Consider the following 16,436-nt stretch of genomic DNA (forward strand, 5'->3'; position numbering starts at 1 on the left):
TCAACTTAGAAAGATATTTAATGTACGGGATTCGGGGCTCTCTCTCTCTCTCGGCTCGGTTCGCTGTTCCTGCTCTCCTGGCCTGCTTTAGCTGTGCCTAGCAGCTGCAAGCAAGGCCTTCACAATAAACCACGTGTTACCCCTGCACATTGCTTATAGAGATACTTTGTCGCCGATTCTACCGTCACGGAAACTCTCATTCATACCACCACCGGCTCCGCTGCTTTGGACCGTCCTGGTTTTCCTGTTTCCCATACCCAGGGAACTACTGCATCTTCAATTTCTTTAGGTATTGGAGAGGGGTCTACTTCTCTAATCACAAAAAGCTTAGCAATCTCTTTTTCTGGGAATTCTAATTTCACCCTACCTTGATCGAAAGATATCTTGACATTCAAAAATGACAGTAAATCTCTCCCGAAAAGATGTTTAGGGGAGTTAGGCATATATAAAAATTGGTGATCCCATTCTTTTCCTCCAAATCTTAAATGTGAAGGCTGCAAAAAGGGTCTTTCTTCTACTTGTCCTGTAGCTCCCACTACCTGTATGGTAGTGTCACTCAAAGGTCCTAACCGTTCATTCAGAACAGAATGAGTAGCGCCCGTATCTACTGTAAATGCCTGCTTTTTCCCATCAACTTCGAGCACTACCGTCAGACCTTCCTCTAGTCAGCTTTGATTCTGATAGTTGCTCAACACCAATGCTTGGGCGACCCCTTCTGGATTCATTGGGTAACCCCCTGAATTACCAGATGCCTCTCCCATCCCAGTTTTCACGGGGCACTCATTTTTCCAATGTCCTATTTGTCGGCAGAAAGCACATTGATTAGAGGCAAGCCCCCCTTGTTGGAGTCCTGGGGAAACTATCCCTCTTCCTCTTGTTCCCATATTTTGAAATCCTGCCCTTCCTTGCCCTCGACCCCGCCCGAAACTACCTCTACCCCTCCCTCTACCAGCATTCGTTTGCTGTAGCACTGCTAACAAGCTCGCTTGTTGCTTTTTGTTAGCTTCTTTTTCTCTGTTATTGTAAACCTTCCAAGCTATTTCCAGCATTTTATCCAAATCCCGAGTATCTTGTCCCTCTAATTTCTGCAGTTTCTTACGAATATCTTCCTGGGTCTGACCTAAAAAGATTAAGGCAAGCTGCAACTTTCCTGCTTCACTGTCAATTTCCAAATCTGTGAAACGTCTGGCTGTTTCTTTAAGTCGTTCTAGAAACGCCGAGGGTGATTCATTCTTATCTTGTCTAATTGAATACAATTTTGACCAGTTTAGTGTTTTGGGCATTCCAGTCCTAATTCCTTCCACTAACAACTGATATTCTCTGATAGATTCCTTTCCCTCATTCTCATTCGGATCCCACCCTGGATCATCACTGGGCACCAAGTCTCCCAAAGTTCTTCTGCCTGGATGCAGCCTGATCATTTCCCGAGCACGCTCTTTCATTGCCCGCAGCACCATCTCCCTCTCGGTGGAGTCCATTAGGGTGTCTAACAAAACTTGCATATCGTTCCAATCTGGATTCTGTGTTTTAATAATCATTTTAACCACCCGTGCCACTCTTTCAGGATTCTCACGGTAACTCCCTGCTGACTGTTTCCAAATCACCAGATCTCCTGGGGAGAAAAGTACTTTCACAAGCACCTTCTCTCCTTGGGGTCCCATAGCTTCCCTTAAGGGAGCAATAAGCTGGGGTTCCCCATGATTCTTTCGTCCCTGTCTAGTTCGTGCCGCAAGCGGGGTGTTTCGCCGATTTTGGGAAGAAACGGGGGAAGGGGTTGGGGGACGCACAACAACCCTCTTAGCATTCCCTGGTATTACTGTTATATTTGCCACCTCCTCCTCCTCCTCTTCCTCCTCCTCTGCACTGCTCTCCGGTAACGCGGGATACAGGGAGGAATGGGGTGAGACAGAAGGGAGGGGGGAGACAGCAGAAGGGGGTGAGACAGCGGAGGACGCTGAGGCAGCAGGGGACGCCGAGGCAGCAGGGGAGGGTGGGGCGGAAGGCGCTCCGGGTGACACCATTAAAGACAAATCCTCCTCTGGTCGAGAGGTTAAGGCTAAGCACTGGACACATTTAGATTTCCCTTTACAACCCCCGCACCCAGGTTCTTTCATCTCTAATACCATTATGCTACATTCAGTCTGCCACTCCTTTTTACTGCGCAGTAAGTAAAACAAGTCTAAATACTGTACTTCATCCCATTTTTCATTTTCCTTCAAATACTGCATTAGTGAATTCAGGGTATCATAATGCACAGTACCATTTTCTGGCCATGACGGCCCCTCTCGCTCATATTCTGGCCACCAATGATTACAATATTCAATCATCTTGTCCTTACTCATCTCTTGGAAAAACCTTTCACTTTTCCACTTCTTCAATAAACATCCTAACGGAGTATTTTCGGGTATACCCTTAGAGAACTGAACCATAGACTTAAGAGCTCTAAATGGCATTTTGAATCGGTTTCACCTTCAGCTGTACAACAACTCAACAACAACTAATATGCAGCAGCGTACAAAACAATAATAACCCCAGTCAATATTGACAATTCAACAAATCAATCATACCACATACTCACACTCACACAGCAAAATAAATACCAAACCAATACCAGACCAATACCAACTTGCCGCTTCTCGACGCTGCGAGGGGCAAGTGCCGGACCTGCGCAGCTTTCGCCGCGTCTGACAGCCGGCGCCTAGGCTTCCCAGACCAACCAGACGTCTTAGCCCAACCCTGCGAGGATCGCCGCCTCGTCTTAATGGGCAGGCACCCAAACCAGAAAAATAAAGCACCTTCGGGCTTACCTTTCGCAGTCGTCTGCCAGGCGCAGGGGTCGGGCACGAACCGATGACTCCCCGAGAATCACTCTGTGCTGGCGTGGAGTGGATCGAAACGCGAACCGCCCCTAGCCACCTTCGGAGTCCTGCCGCGGTCGCCAGAAAACTGTTGTCCGATCCGAAGAAAACACAAACAACCGAAGTCGTTTATGCGGTGCTTTATTGAGGGCCCTGGGAGCCTGGGACTAGCGTCTAAAGTCAGAGCCCCCCCTCACAGAAATTTCACAGGGTTTTTATATGTTTCTTTACATGATTTCTTCATCGTTACAAAATCTTACTTAATTCTAACGCCTGGTACTATTATCTTCTTGACATTTAGGTTCCTGCCAAAAGGTACATTCCTTAGATAAGTGCTTATCTCTTAGCTACACTGCTTACATTACAAATTTCACTATGATAGTTCATCTGCAGGTTATACGCGGTCTACCAAGCCTTAGCATGACTACGACTAATGTCAACTATAAGGTTCTCTACTAGCTAAATACAGTTTATTTTAATCAAATGGCAACAAAAGCACAGAGTACCCATTAGCATATTAAAAGAGCTGAGCTCAGAATGCAACCCCACCCTCCTCCCAATTTCTGCCGTCTTCCTGCCATTTAGAAAAATGGGAGTTTTTTCCTCTTTTGTAGAGAACCCCATAATAGCTGGGGTGAGGCTGCTGCCCCCGGGAAGCGGCGGCCCGGGTGGCCGGCTGAGAGCTGTGGCTGATGTCGCAGCCCCTGTCCCCGAGGAGACAGGCAACCCCCATCCCTGGCAGGGCTGAGCAGCAGCCACCCTGCCGGTCCTGCATTCCTACATTAGCATGTTAAAAGCAAAGTGATAGTCCTAGCTGTGCCTACTGTAATCGGAGCTTACCTAGTTTCCTCCCCCATGCTGCCTACTCGAGGAGGGCATATGCAAATAAGACGAACATACAGCATGCTGGAAGAGAGTTCTTTAGGGATAAAAGGTACCCCAAAATGGAAGACTGAACACAGTGAAAAGATCCAGGTGGTGCCCTGGCCGAGCAAAGAGTGGACGCACCCCCTGGCCTGGTTTGAAGACTCGCCATAATCTATTAAGAGTCTGAATGGAATGGGAGCGGCCCGCTCAAGTGACTGAGACAGAGAATGGGGAACTCTTGAAAGTTTTCCCTGAGGGCAAAGAGCCGACTTTGCATGCCAGTGGCAGATTGCTCTCCGCCCTGCTTACTGATGGTTGTCCAGAGAGAACTCCTAGCCGTTCTTATGGGAACAAGGATTCGGTACCTACTGTTTGCAGTGGAATGATGAACTGGGACAGCACCTACTCCTTCGGATGGCTGCAGCAGCGTGGAAAACTCCGATCGGACTCTGAAATCCTGCTGATGACTTTAATAATGAGCTGATCACTTTAATAAAGAGCTGAATATTAATAAAGGCATATGCCCTGTTCTTTTCAGAAGTGCTGCTATTCTGCATTACCCTGAGCCTCATTTAATTGTATGTAGAATTCCTTCCTGCGGTCAGGCATCCACAGGGATGTGGGGCCTTGTGTAGGTCCCTGTTCTGGCACCCTTGAGGCCGGTCAAGGATCATGGCTGGGGTTTTGTTTTTCTTTTTTCTTTTTTTTCCTTTCCCTCTTTCCTGCAGCAGTTCAGAGAGGGGTTCTGAATTGGGTGCTGGATTTGAAGCATTTTTGGGTAATGCGGAGCCTCTGCCTCCAAGGGTAGCGAGGGCTGGACTCCAGGTGAAAGGCTGGCACAGGTTTGGCAGGTTTTTTTCTTTCCACGGCAGCTCCTCTACTCATTTCCTTTCTCATTCTCCTGCCTTGTCTCCTGCTTCCCTGTTTCGATTCTTTGATCACAACATTGTTTGAGTCACCTTTTCTCTTATCTAAGTGGTTTAAAAAGCAAGTTTAAAAGCACTCTGGTAGTGTCCAAAGCTGGAGGGCTGTGCTCAAGGCTATTTCTGTGTTTGTCTGGAGCACCTTGAGCTGCCCAAAAACCCAGGGAACATCCTGTGGGACAAAGTCAGTGTGAGGAATGGGGCTGAAGCCACAGGCTGCTGTCACTGATGCCAAAGGGGACAGCACAAATTTCTGGATAAGGAGACTCTGCTCAGGCCCTGTCTGTCCTTTCCATCCCAGGGCCCGAGGGGTTCACTGGAAGGGAATTCTTCCCTGCTGCAAAGCCTCTGCCTTGGGAAGTGATGGGTTTGAGCTTGAAGCTTACAGTGAAGGCTTTTGGCATCTGAGCAGGACGTGGAGCTTTGGAAAATCAATGGTGGCTCATCCTGCAGGCTGGGAAAACTAGTTGGCTTATAAGAGGACAAGGAGGATCACATTACTGGATTATTAGCACCTGGGATATCAATGGAAAAAGAGTAGAAAAGGATGAAGCTAAGAGACAGATGAGAGAAGAACAACCAAGGACTACCTGATCGGAAGGAAAATGTTTTCTTTTTTTTTAAATTAGGGGATTTTCAATTCGGTAACACAGGAATTGTGGGGCCTGGGGTCAAAAAGAGAAAAATCAAGGGAAGAAGCTGGGTTGGAATATCAACGGGGCCTAATAGGCACCTTACATAAAATTGATATACAAATGTGGGTTATCTGGTAGTACTTAATAAAGATTTACAGGAATCAAGAAGAATAAAGGACCAGGATAAAGACACTCCTCTTTGGGTTTTGCAAAAGTCAGAGAGAGGTGTTTTTAAGCCCTCATTTGGAGGGTTCTCTTTTTTTATGCCACTTTACAACAGGTACTACTGTGAGGATACCAAAGAAGAGGTGAACTCGTGCCCCAAAATAAGGAGGAAAAATCACATCCCCAGGAGACTAGGAGGCTGAACTACACCGATGGCAGAGGAGCCTTCCATCTGCTGCCCAGAGCCTGGGTGTCCCTGCAATCCCTATATCCATTTTAAATGCAACTATTGCCTTGAAATTTGGGTGGTTCATTGTAAATGGGGGCGGAGACCGTTGGGGTTGTGTTGGAGGTGTTATGAGGAAGAACAGATCTTAACTATGCAGTTCTTAGACAGTGCCACTCGTCTGGGGTTGATAGAACCAGATTCTCCTGGGTGGTATTCATTATACAAAAGGGGGTTAAAGGGAAAGCTGGATTCAAAGGCCCAGGTTTTGGCTACTGAGTGCCAACGGACAAAGTACCTTGTGTAGCGGAGCCCGTAAAATTATCTCGGTGGGGGGCCTTCAAAAGGAGATATGCGGCTTGAACCACACCAAGGATCCGAGCAGAGAACCCCTGCCGTCGAGAAGACGATGGCCTACCACGTTGTTAGCTGCAATCCAACAGACGCTGGCATGGACAGAGGGGTACATCTGTGGATCGCTCTAGTGAGTCTGAGCTAAGCTGTGTGCCCAGTGAGGGGCCAGCTCCATAAAAAACATGTCTTGGCCTAAAGCCACCCCCACCGGAAACAAACTAAATACCCAAGCTCCACACACTCAAGATATACTAAACTGTCCCTTTAAGAGCACTCAGGGCCATGGGAATTGAGAAAATCAGAAACCTAAAAAAGCAAAACAGGCACTGTTTAGGGATCGCTGGTCAGATTTGCTCCCTCTCCTCAGGAGAAGCTCTTCCCAAGGAAAGGTATACAAAGGGGAAGGTATACAGAGGGAGGGGGTATTTGGAAAGGAATAAAAAAGAAAAGGATCTAATTGCAAGTCTGTCTGGGAAACCTAGAATAAGAAATTGTTGGGGCTAATGGAAACACGAATTAAATGTTGATATTAAAAAGGGGAGGGATTGTAATAAATGTAGCGAGTTAATTCGTGTTTTTTGGGGATAACAACATAATAAAATCATGGTTTGGTAAAATATAAAATAAATTGTAACTTAAATTCCAGCCAGCCATGGAATTAGCATTCCTAGGCAGCTCCACCCAGTAACTACTATTCAGGGGGACACAATAAGGTGCCCGGAACTGGAGATGAGGAGATTGGCATCTGAAAGAAGGACACATTAAGATAAGCAATCAGTTCTCCTCCCATGGGCAGCAGAGCCATCAGAGCACCATCATCGCCGGGATCTCTGGAGAAGAACACCTTTCCATTCATAAACTTCAGTTTCCATTCACCCACGGGAAGCCCGAAATTGACACCTCGCAGTACCGGAGGAAAATCTTTTCAGCCGACCAGAGACGACTATGAATTCGAATAACTGGTCCCAGGAACAAAGAGACTGTGGGGAAATCTTGTGCCAGGGGCAAAATAAAGTAAGTGTATAAAACCCGAGCCCCGAACAAGGCAAATTTGTGAACTTTGGGGGGATGGCAGTGTGCCAGATACTGCGTCCCAGTTCACCCGTTGACAATCCCGGGTATATTGTCAACGTAATTCTGCTGGGGGGGGGGGGTTACCAAAATTCTGTCATTTGATCTTTTAATAAACTAAATTACATTTTAATTGGACTTGTGGATTGGCATTTGTAACAGTCTCCATATGGAGAAAGTCTAAACTTCAGCTTTTTGTTTCCAAATGAGTTTAAACCATACCTCCAGTTTATTTGGATCAGGTGATACAATAAACATGCTAAAATGAGTTTATGGACAGGATTATATGACTTAGTGCTTCTGGCAGACAAGGACTAGCACAACAACAGTGGAAGTCCTCTCTGCTCTTCAGTCCTCTGCTTTCTAAGCTTTCTTGCTCAAACCAGAAGAGAAATATTAACTCATAACTTTAGGCCAAGCCAGCCATCTCCTGGTCCTTGCTGCCAGGCTCTGCAGCCAAGGCAGAAGCCTGTGCTGGAGCATTTGTTCACTCTCACCCAAGAAGTGAGGGTTTAAGCCACCCAAATCCTCATCACCTGCATCAGGCAGCCTGTTGCACAAACGGGTTGTCCTTGAAAGACCTGCTCATTACTCCACATGAGCATGCCAGGCTCCAGTGTCTCTCTGGAGAGTGTTAAATATAAGCTGCTTTAGACTTCAGCTTCTGGAAACATGACATGCTGACAACATGAAGAGAGACAAGAAATTTGTGCAAAAATAGCTTACTGCAGCCCAACCAACCCCCAACACATTTTGTCTCTCCAGTGATATCACACAGTAATCTTCACTTTTAAAAGGCAAGAGTTAAAACTAGCTAAGAAAAAAAGACACACAAAACCTTGAGGCTTACAATAGTGGAAATACAAAGGGGAGAAAACATAATGACAAAGTCTTCACAAAACATACACTGGTCCTGAAGAGGTCCTTAGGTGTGGTTCACACAGGCCAGGACAAATAGTTCAACGGCAGGTTATAAATATGCTTTAAAATAGATAAGGCTTAACATTCCCACCCCCATTTCAAGAGCAACTGGGGTAATTTCCCAAGCCTCACTAATGCCAGCTGATTAGGAGCCACAACCTTAACTAACAGCTACCTAGAGCTTGATCTCTGCGGCCTCATTTAGGCACTCAAATGACCTCAGCTGCAAAGGTGCAGGTACTGCATCAGCCAGGAGAAGGCATCATCTCAGGCCTCCCGTGCTCACAAAAAGGACTACTGTCATCAGAACTTCTGGGCACCTGCCTAACATTGATGGGAATTTCTGCCCAGAACCTTTCAGAGACAGCCCATCAACCAACAGCACAGCTACAGCTTGTCCCAAACTGCCTTCATCCAAGTTCAGGCTCTCCCTGGAGCCACAGGAGGAAAGAACATCTCTTCATGCTGTGGACAACTCTCCTTCCAGGTGTGCTTCTCTGAAGGGTTGTCACAAGCTCTGCAAAGTTCCTGCAGTCCCAGCAAAGCCTCCTGCTGCTGCAGCACCTTGGCCATCTCTGGTGGGGTGGGTCTGTCACTGCACAAGTGCCTGGGATGGTCCTTGTGCATTTGCTGCGTAAGATGGCAAGTGCCACCTCTGCTTCCAGAGAAGGGAGGTCTGACAACACAGCTTTACAGGGGGGATTGAAGCCCTCGCTACATCCAGTCCATGGTATGAGTGCTTCATTGTGCTGGGATTGGAAAGCTGGCCGATGATTTATAGAAGACATGCAGTGGCCTTTGGCTCATTTAATATCTGGCTAGATAATAGTCAGCCTCTGATGTACAAACTCATTCAACAGATTATTCCTCCAAGGTGTCTTTCTACCTCTAGTGCAAATCAGCCCAGAGATAATGTCAGAAACATGAACATATGTTTCCTTTCAATCTGCTCCTTCAACGCTTCCTGATACACATCATCTCACAGTTCCCATCCCAGGGACATGTATGGATAGTGCCTCATATATTGCATCAGCTAGGTATTTTCAGAGAATAAAGCTGTGCACAGGCATAGCTCAGAGAGAGGGGCATGCACTTGTGCACGTGCATGAGAAACGTGTGTCTGAGAAGCAAAAGCAGAACAGCACTTAAAACAAGAAAAAATGCATCATCTTTTAAGTGCAGCCACCTAATCTTTTTTCTTTCAGGTCTGTAAGGCACAAGATCACATTGATAACACCATCTTATCAAGTCACCAACCAACACTATGCAGTGTTGTTGCTATTTTTTTTATTCTCAGAGAAAAAAAAAATCTTTAATGAAGCTGTTCAGCCTTATGTTTGAAGAGCAAAAGCAGGAGCCGACCTCATCAGTGTTTGAGAGTTACAGGGGCTGAGAGTGTTTTCTCACTAAGCATCAATTCCAGCTCTTTGAACAAATTGCCACAGATTCCAGGAGCTTGCCCACACTACAATTTTCACACTTAGCAACTGTAAAATTGTTAAAGCAATATCTTTCCACATGGTTGCTCTGTTATTAGTGCTTAGTTTGGCATGCCACCTTAGTTACGGGCTTTAAATGCCACTTTCCAGGGTAACCTTGGCCATGAAATCAGAAAATCAGATAATTTTCTGGTCTGTTTTTTTTCTTTTTCTCTGGATGAGATTAGATTTTGCCACGCCTAACTGACAAATCTCATTTGGGATTCCAGAGGAGGTTGAAGCCCTGACCTCCTTAAGTAGGAGGCAAAGATGTCTCAAGCTACGATAAGAAAGAGCTAATTTCAACCTGTCACATAACAGGCAATTAGTAATTAATTTGCACTGAGAGACAAACACACTTGCAAAATATGTTCAGAGAGTGCTTCCCTGTCAAGTCAGGGTGCTTAGTTTTATTTCTCTAAAACGATGCTAAAACATAAGAGGTTTTCTTTTTTCTCTGTGTTATCTATGTCTGTTATATTTATCTCAGGAAAACAGAACTATGAGAGTTAGGGGGTTTCTTTAATTATTTTAACTAAATGCAATGAAGAAACAGCTCAACAGCATTTTTAAGAATTATTTTTTAACCATGTTTAAGTGATTATTTGACCTTTCTGCAGCTATAATCTTTTGACAGCTCATTATGTTCCAAGCATGTTATCTGTGATAGATGCAGTGTTACTTAAAAAGGATGACAAACTGCACATCAACCATAATGGACAACAGACAAATGTCAAAAAAATTCATTTCTAATGTTTAGTCATGCTCCTGTTGAAAGTTAACATCACATTAAATACTATTATGGAATATAATTCAAAATGACAGGGCAAAAGTTCAACTGCTCCATTAAGTAATATACTTTAAACTGCAGGACTTCAATGTTTGGTCCACAGAGCTGTAATAACTGATGATTATTGATGCTGCAGGACCACCCACTGACACCCTGAGACTTACTGCTGATTAACTAGGAATAAAAAAAACATATCAATTCAGCAGAGATGCCCTATACTAAGATTTTTATTCTGATTATTATTCTTAACATCCTCAAAGAAAAAAAAATCAATCAATATGCAGAGGCTGAAAAAATTATAGATTAGAAGGATTAAAACAAGGCACTCTATAGAGATTATAGTCTTTGCCAGGAGTTATTCTGAAAGCCACATCTTCAACTAGAAAGGCTGTAGTAAAATTCAAGTACCCCCAAGAAGCACAGGCTCACAGGGTTTACCTTCCCTCAAGAAAACTTCCTGGGACTCCATTCAAACTTTAGTCCAAGTGCAAGCTGAGGAACCCATTGGAAAACTTACATATATGGACTTATTTCAGAGCTATAAGCTCCAAGAAGGCTTCTTCCCTAAGTAGCACTTCCAGCTTTTTGAACTGACTTTCACAGAAAGCTGTTTAAGACAGGTTTGCAGAGCTGGGAAAAAGGGATGGTTTGTCCCAAAGAGCAATTTAGGGGAATTGAGGGGAGGCTTTTCCAAGCAAGAATTAGTGTGCAATGGGAACCACCCCTCCAAACCCCACTTCAAAACCCCCACAAAGCTGATGTGCCAATGTCATGATAGGAATGCCTGTTTTGTGCCTTTGCAACCTTGCTGACAGTTGGAGGCAGCTAAAATTTTCCACTGGTGCCAATTATCCCCAGGCACTTGAGGCAGGGTAAATGAGGCACACTGACAAGTGACAGTAATCAATTTTTCAACATGCATATTTTATATTTAGACAGGGAGTGCCAAGCTAATGAAACGAACTACTAAAGTACAAAAGTGGATTACAGCATGTCAAATAGTCTGCAAAAAGCACTCATCTCAATGTCCTTCAGTCTTTCACTGCCACCCTGCCTTGCAACTACTGCTTGACTTTGACTTCAGTGGTCTTACCAAAGCAGGCACACAGGCAAGAGTTCCTTCAAACACAGCCAAGAGTTCCTTCAAACCCAGTCAATCAGGCCAGGACCACCCACTGCTGACAAGGTGACCATAAGGAGCCCCATGGAACAGGGAGCATCAGTTCTGGAGAGACCCTCATGAGGCAAAACCTCACAAACACATTACAGACAGACAACAGGAAAAGACTTCCTTAGCCATGATCTGCCAATATTAAATGCCAGAAACCACAACAGCAAGGGGGTTACATCAGTAACCCCCTCCAACATCTTGAGCAACAGTTCTGAATTCAACAAATAAGCCAATGCTACTTAAAAAAAACTGAAATTCCTTTGTTTTAGTGGTTACTGCACAAAATGCAGACTTGGGGATTAAGGCTTAAGGGCCTCCTGTAAAAAAATCTCTGCAAGTGTCACTAAATGCAGATATGTGAGTAATAATATGGTTTAGTCTTTCTTGTCACTACCAAATCTCCATGAATTTTGTGCTCAAGGATCACATCACAACTCAGAGAGAAGCAGGAATTTGGAGATTTATTTCACATCATCGCTGTCCAGCTCACAAATGCTCTATGGGATGCAAAACCATAACAATTTACTTTCTCATTAGACATTCACAGCTTTCCCTCAGACAAAAACCAGCCATGCCATGCTCCAAGCCCATCCCAATATTGATGTTCAAGCTGGGATACAGCTTGGCTTCCCCACCTATATCACAGACCAGCACTTGTTTGGACAAAATATTACCTGGCAGTTTCATATGCAGACCTTGCACAGAGGACATCCCTTATAGAACATTATTTATGGGCAAGGAATGAGACAGGGCAGTTTGTGAACCTTGTCTAGCCAACACCTCATTCTCCCCGATCTGCAGCAGGAAGCCAGGAGACGAAATTCCTCAGGCATTTGTTTCTTAAAAAGTAGAATGTTTATTCAACTGTTATCCCAGTTAACAAACAGGATAAAGGATTTCCATAGTGAAGATAAATGTCAGTAAATTTCATCATTCCCAGCTATGTTGCTGCTTAAAGGACAATCACATGATTCAAACTCTGTTTCCAGGAAGAAGAATCTTTTCCAAGACTGGTGTTCACATATTTTTGATTTCTTTCCCCCTGACCAACTCACCCTACCTGCTTCCCATGTCATTGAATATTAATAGCATGAAATTTCCTATTTAATGTGACAAAGTTCTTTATCTGTTGGCAGTCTTGTATTTGATCTTCATCTTTTCTGCTTATCCTATGTTTTTATTATGAATAAAATAAAAATTAAAATGAGTAAGGTAATAAAATGAAATGAGATCATATAATGAATATCTTGGGCATTAGACATAGAAGGAAATTAGATGGAGTTCTACAGAGCTGCATTTTTATTCAACAGGATATTAACACACACATGTGTCTTCAAGACCTAAATCAGAGCATCTTTTTATCACTTGCAGTGACACAGGGGACTTGCAGGAGAAAGGGGATGTGGACAGTGTTGTAAATAAATTGTTCAGATCCTCCAGCAATGGAAAATATAAACAGGTAATAAATACTAATTTGATAAAGCCCATGTTTCTGCCTGTTCTCAGATCAGACAAATCAAAGAAATCTTACTCTGGTATGGCGTGATGTTCATTCCTATTGCAATGCAGCAAGAGAAGTGTTGGGAGAAACTCTTACAGCATGGAAAGATGACGTGATTTTGTCACCATGGAGTTTGCTTTTAATTAAGAACTTTGCTCTATTTTTTTTTATGACAGAATTTCTGCTAAAAAGTAAGATTCAGTACTTCTATCACGAGGAGGATGAATTGCAAAGGAGACATTTGCACAAAGGATTGCTATGTACAAAATTAATTTATTTGAGCTCATCTTTCCCTCTTAATTCTAGAAAATGCTACAGTTGAGGGGAAAATTGATTTAAAGTTGAGATGACTTCTCTATGCTCATGGCTTAACGCTATCTTGGAGATCAGAGACATGAGGAAGACCCTGTCCTTCAGGTCCTCCCCCACAATACAGGCACTCTTCCTCCTGGGATCTACTATGTCCTTTTGCTCATTTCTGGCATCTCAAGGGATTCATCACAAGCAGGGCTATATTCCTTCTCCTTTGCTTGCTTTTCTTTCTACAGAAACATTACAGATCTTTTTCTTCAACTCTCCCTGCTTCTGTGAGAAATGCCACAACACTGTCAATACATTCAAAACCAACCCTCACAGTTATTAGTCCTGCAGCAGAGGGGAGTTAGTGTTATTAGTCATATTGCTCCCAACCATTCATGTAAATGAATCCAATGGATTATAAAGGGTATTTTGTTATACTAAAGATGTTTGTAAAAATTTTGGAATCTGTAATGCTCAGAAGTGTCTGAATTCCTGCAATCCATCACGCCTAGGGCTTTCAGGGCCAAGAGGTGATCCTCCCTTCAGCTGCAACTTAATAAGAGCTTCAGGTTTTGGAAATGAATTGCACTACTACTCACCATGGATCCAGTATCTTTACCTTCAAGGAGACTCCAAAAAAAATGAACCAAGTAACTTGTACTTAACCTTTTTATCTACTGAATTTTTTCTTTTAAAAGCTAATAAAACTAAAACTATGTGCTGCCTGCAGTACAGCACTGTATTTTCTTAGCATAATAAACAGCCTATTTTACAAGCTACATAATTTATGTATATGGTAAACCCAGCAGAGAAAACTTACCATGATTTATAAGTTTAACAATTTTACTTAGGTCACGTAGTCACTTTCCAAAGACATCAATAAAATGTTTTAGAGTTAAATAACAAATCAGTCACTGACAAGATAGATCACTGTGATGGGCAACTACTTTCCAATTACACTTTATTTCTGCAGAAGTTATTTTGGGGAAACAGCATTAATTGCCATTTGGAATTGATAGGGCATTACCACCAGGCAGGGAGAGAGGCATCTCAGTTCAAAACTGTAAATGTCCTGTGTGATGCCAGCATGATACTTAAGTTGAAAATAAATCACAAGCAGCATGAAGATAGCAGGAGTAATAGTTCCCCCACTCCCCGTAACAGATGACCTAAATAAATGAGAAACACAGTTCCATAAAAAGTAAAATGCTTAATCTTTTTTTTTTTTCCTTTTTTTAAAACAAGCTATTCTTTCATCCAGTAGCTCAGCTGCAGACTTTCTATGGCACTCATTGGCTGCAAATATGCAAAGGTATTAGTTACCTGCAATGTGCTTTCTTACCGATGCAGATTTTTTCCAAGGACAGGCAAAAATGCAGGAAATATCAACACTTCCTGTGCAGTTACAGTTACAAGATGGCCAAAAGGAGCCAAACATTTCCAGACAAAAACTTCCTGTATCAAAATAACCAAAAGAGGAAAAAAGCCAGGATTGGTAAAGCAGATTTTTAAAACATATTATAACTACCTACAGTTCTAGGAATTGCCATAGTCCTACAATTTGTAGTGACTTGCTATTTAGACAGTACCGGAGAGGGAACTATTTTTGGGGCAAACCTAACAGAAGATTGAAAAATATAAATTTCAAAATATATAAATTTTAAACATATAAGAAATCCTAACATATTAAGGAGAGAAATACAATTAGAGAACCCAAGTTCCTTAGACTGTGTCCCCAAAAGAGCACTTCCATACTCCCATCAGTTTAAGTCAGAGGTACCTAACAAGGTCTAGTACTTCCAGAGTATGACAGTGCCACATGGACAAAGTGTGGGGAATAGTGGATAGTCTTCTAGAGCTGAAATCCAAGTCCTTTGTAGATGGCAACATCCATTTTTTTATTTGACCCCATCTGCCAACAGACTCCAGAATGCTCCTGCACCACAGTCTGGCAATCAGGTTGGTGATCATAGCTCAGGTCAGCACAGCTACCTGCTGTGGCTTACAAACTCTCAAACTCAAGTATCTCAAGAGGATTAGGAAAAAAATTGTTTGATTTCCAGTTCAGCTAAGGCTTTATTAACAATTCATAAAATGCTCAGTTGCAAAGTATTGGTTTTTTGTCTGTTATACTTTTTTTTTAAATTATTGAAGCAAAGCAAATTTTTGGACTGCTCTAAAATCTGAGGAAGTTCAAATTATTCCTTTTCCCCGAGTTTTGATCTATAAATATTGTAAAATTTAGCATTAAGGAGAGATAAGAAGCAATTAAATTCAGGCTGTTGTGGCTTTCCATAACACAGTTAAGCAGAAATATCAATTCACCAACTCAGCATTGGGCAGCACCTGGAGGTCCTGCTGTAAGAACTCCAAGGGGAAGCATTAATTTGTCAGCACCATCCTGCTACAACACGAGCAGCCAGCATGGTGGATTGTCCTGGCTGGGCAGCACTGGGGGCATGCTCCACAAACAAGCCAGGCAGCTCTTCAGCAGCAAATCACCCATTTCCAAAAGAGCATCTGTGATGTATCGTCCTGACAGCTGCCCTCGGGCCTCTCCACAGTCTTTCCACAATGCAGTGCTTCCAGAGCGATTTCACATGCTGTTCATTTTCAATAAATATTAGCCACCCAGGCTGCCCATGCTGCACATGTTTGTGTGCTGCTGCATGGGGAGCACGTGCCTGAGTGCAGGTCAGACCATCTCCTAGGAGTTTCAGCAAATTCCAGGTTTACCTACTAATTGCAAACCTTGTTTTCCAACAGCTCATCCCCTTTCCCTTCTTGTCACTAATTCTTTCATGGATATAAACATCCAGGATGTGGCAGAAATGCTCTTGGACTCTCAGCTGATAGCTAGCATTAGTAAGGGCAAACAGATGGATATGCAAAAACCAAGTGCCAAGCATACTATTATGTGTAATATAGTAGTGCTGGTATGCCCCAGATAAATCTCTGTGCCATTTAGTATCATTTACCCCAAAAGATAGTAAAATCTGGCTGAACTGACTAGAAGGTGGGAGACAAGAACTAAAAAAGACTTGCCTAAGGTCAGAAGCACCACTATAAATATCCCAGCTTCCACTCTTTGTGAAGAGATGGATATGTTCACAGGACACTGCAATGCCTTCCGCAGATTTACATAAATCCTATGCATGTCCTATTTAGTCCTCAGA

General features: G+C 43.3%; 1 protein-coding gene across 1 annotated transcript in view; it reads right to left on the reverse strand.

Annotated features, from left to right (window-relative positions):
• Positions 1-16,436, reverse strand: part of LOC134563376 (ephrin type-A receptor 5-like) — a 234,604-nt gene that overhangs the window by 132,411 nt on the left and 85,757 nt on the right.

The sequence above is a fragment of the Prinia subflava genome, chromosome W (genome assembly GCF_021018805.1).
Source record: "Prinia subflava isolate CZ2003 ecotype Zambia chromosome W, Cam_Psub_1.2, whole genome shotgun sequence".
Taxonomy (NCBI): Eukaryota; Metazoa; Chordata; class Aves; order Passeriformes; family Cisticolidae; genus Prinia; species Prinia subflava.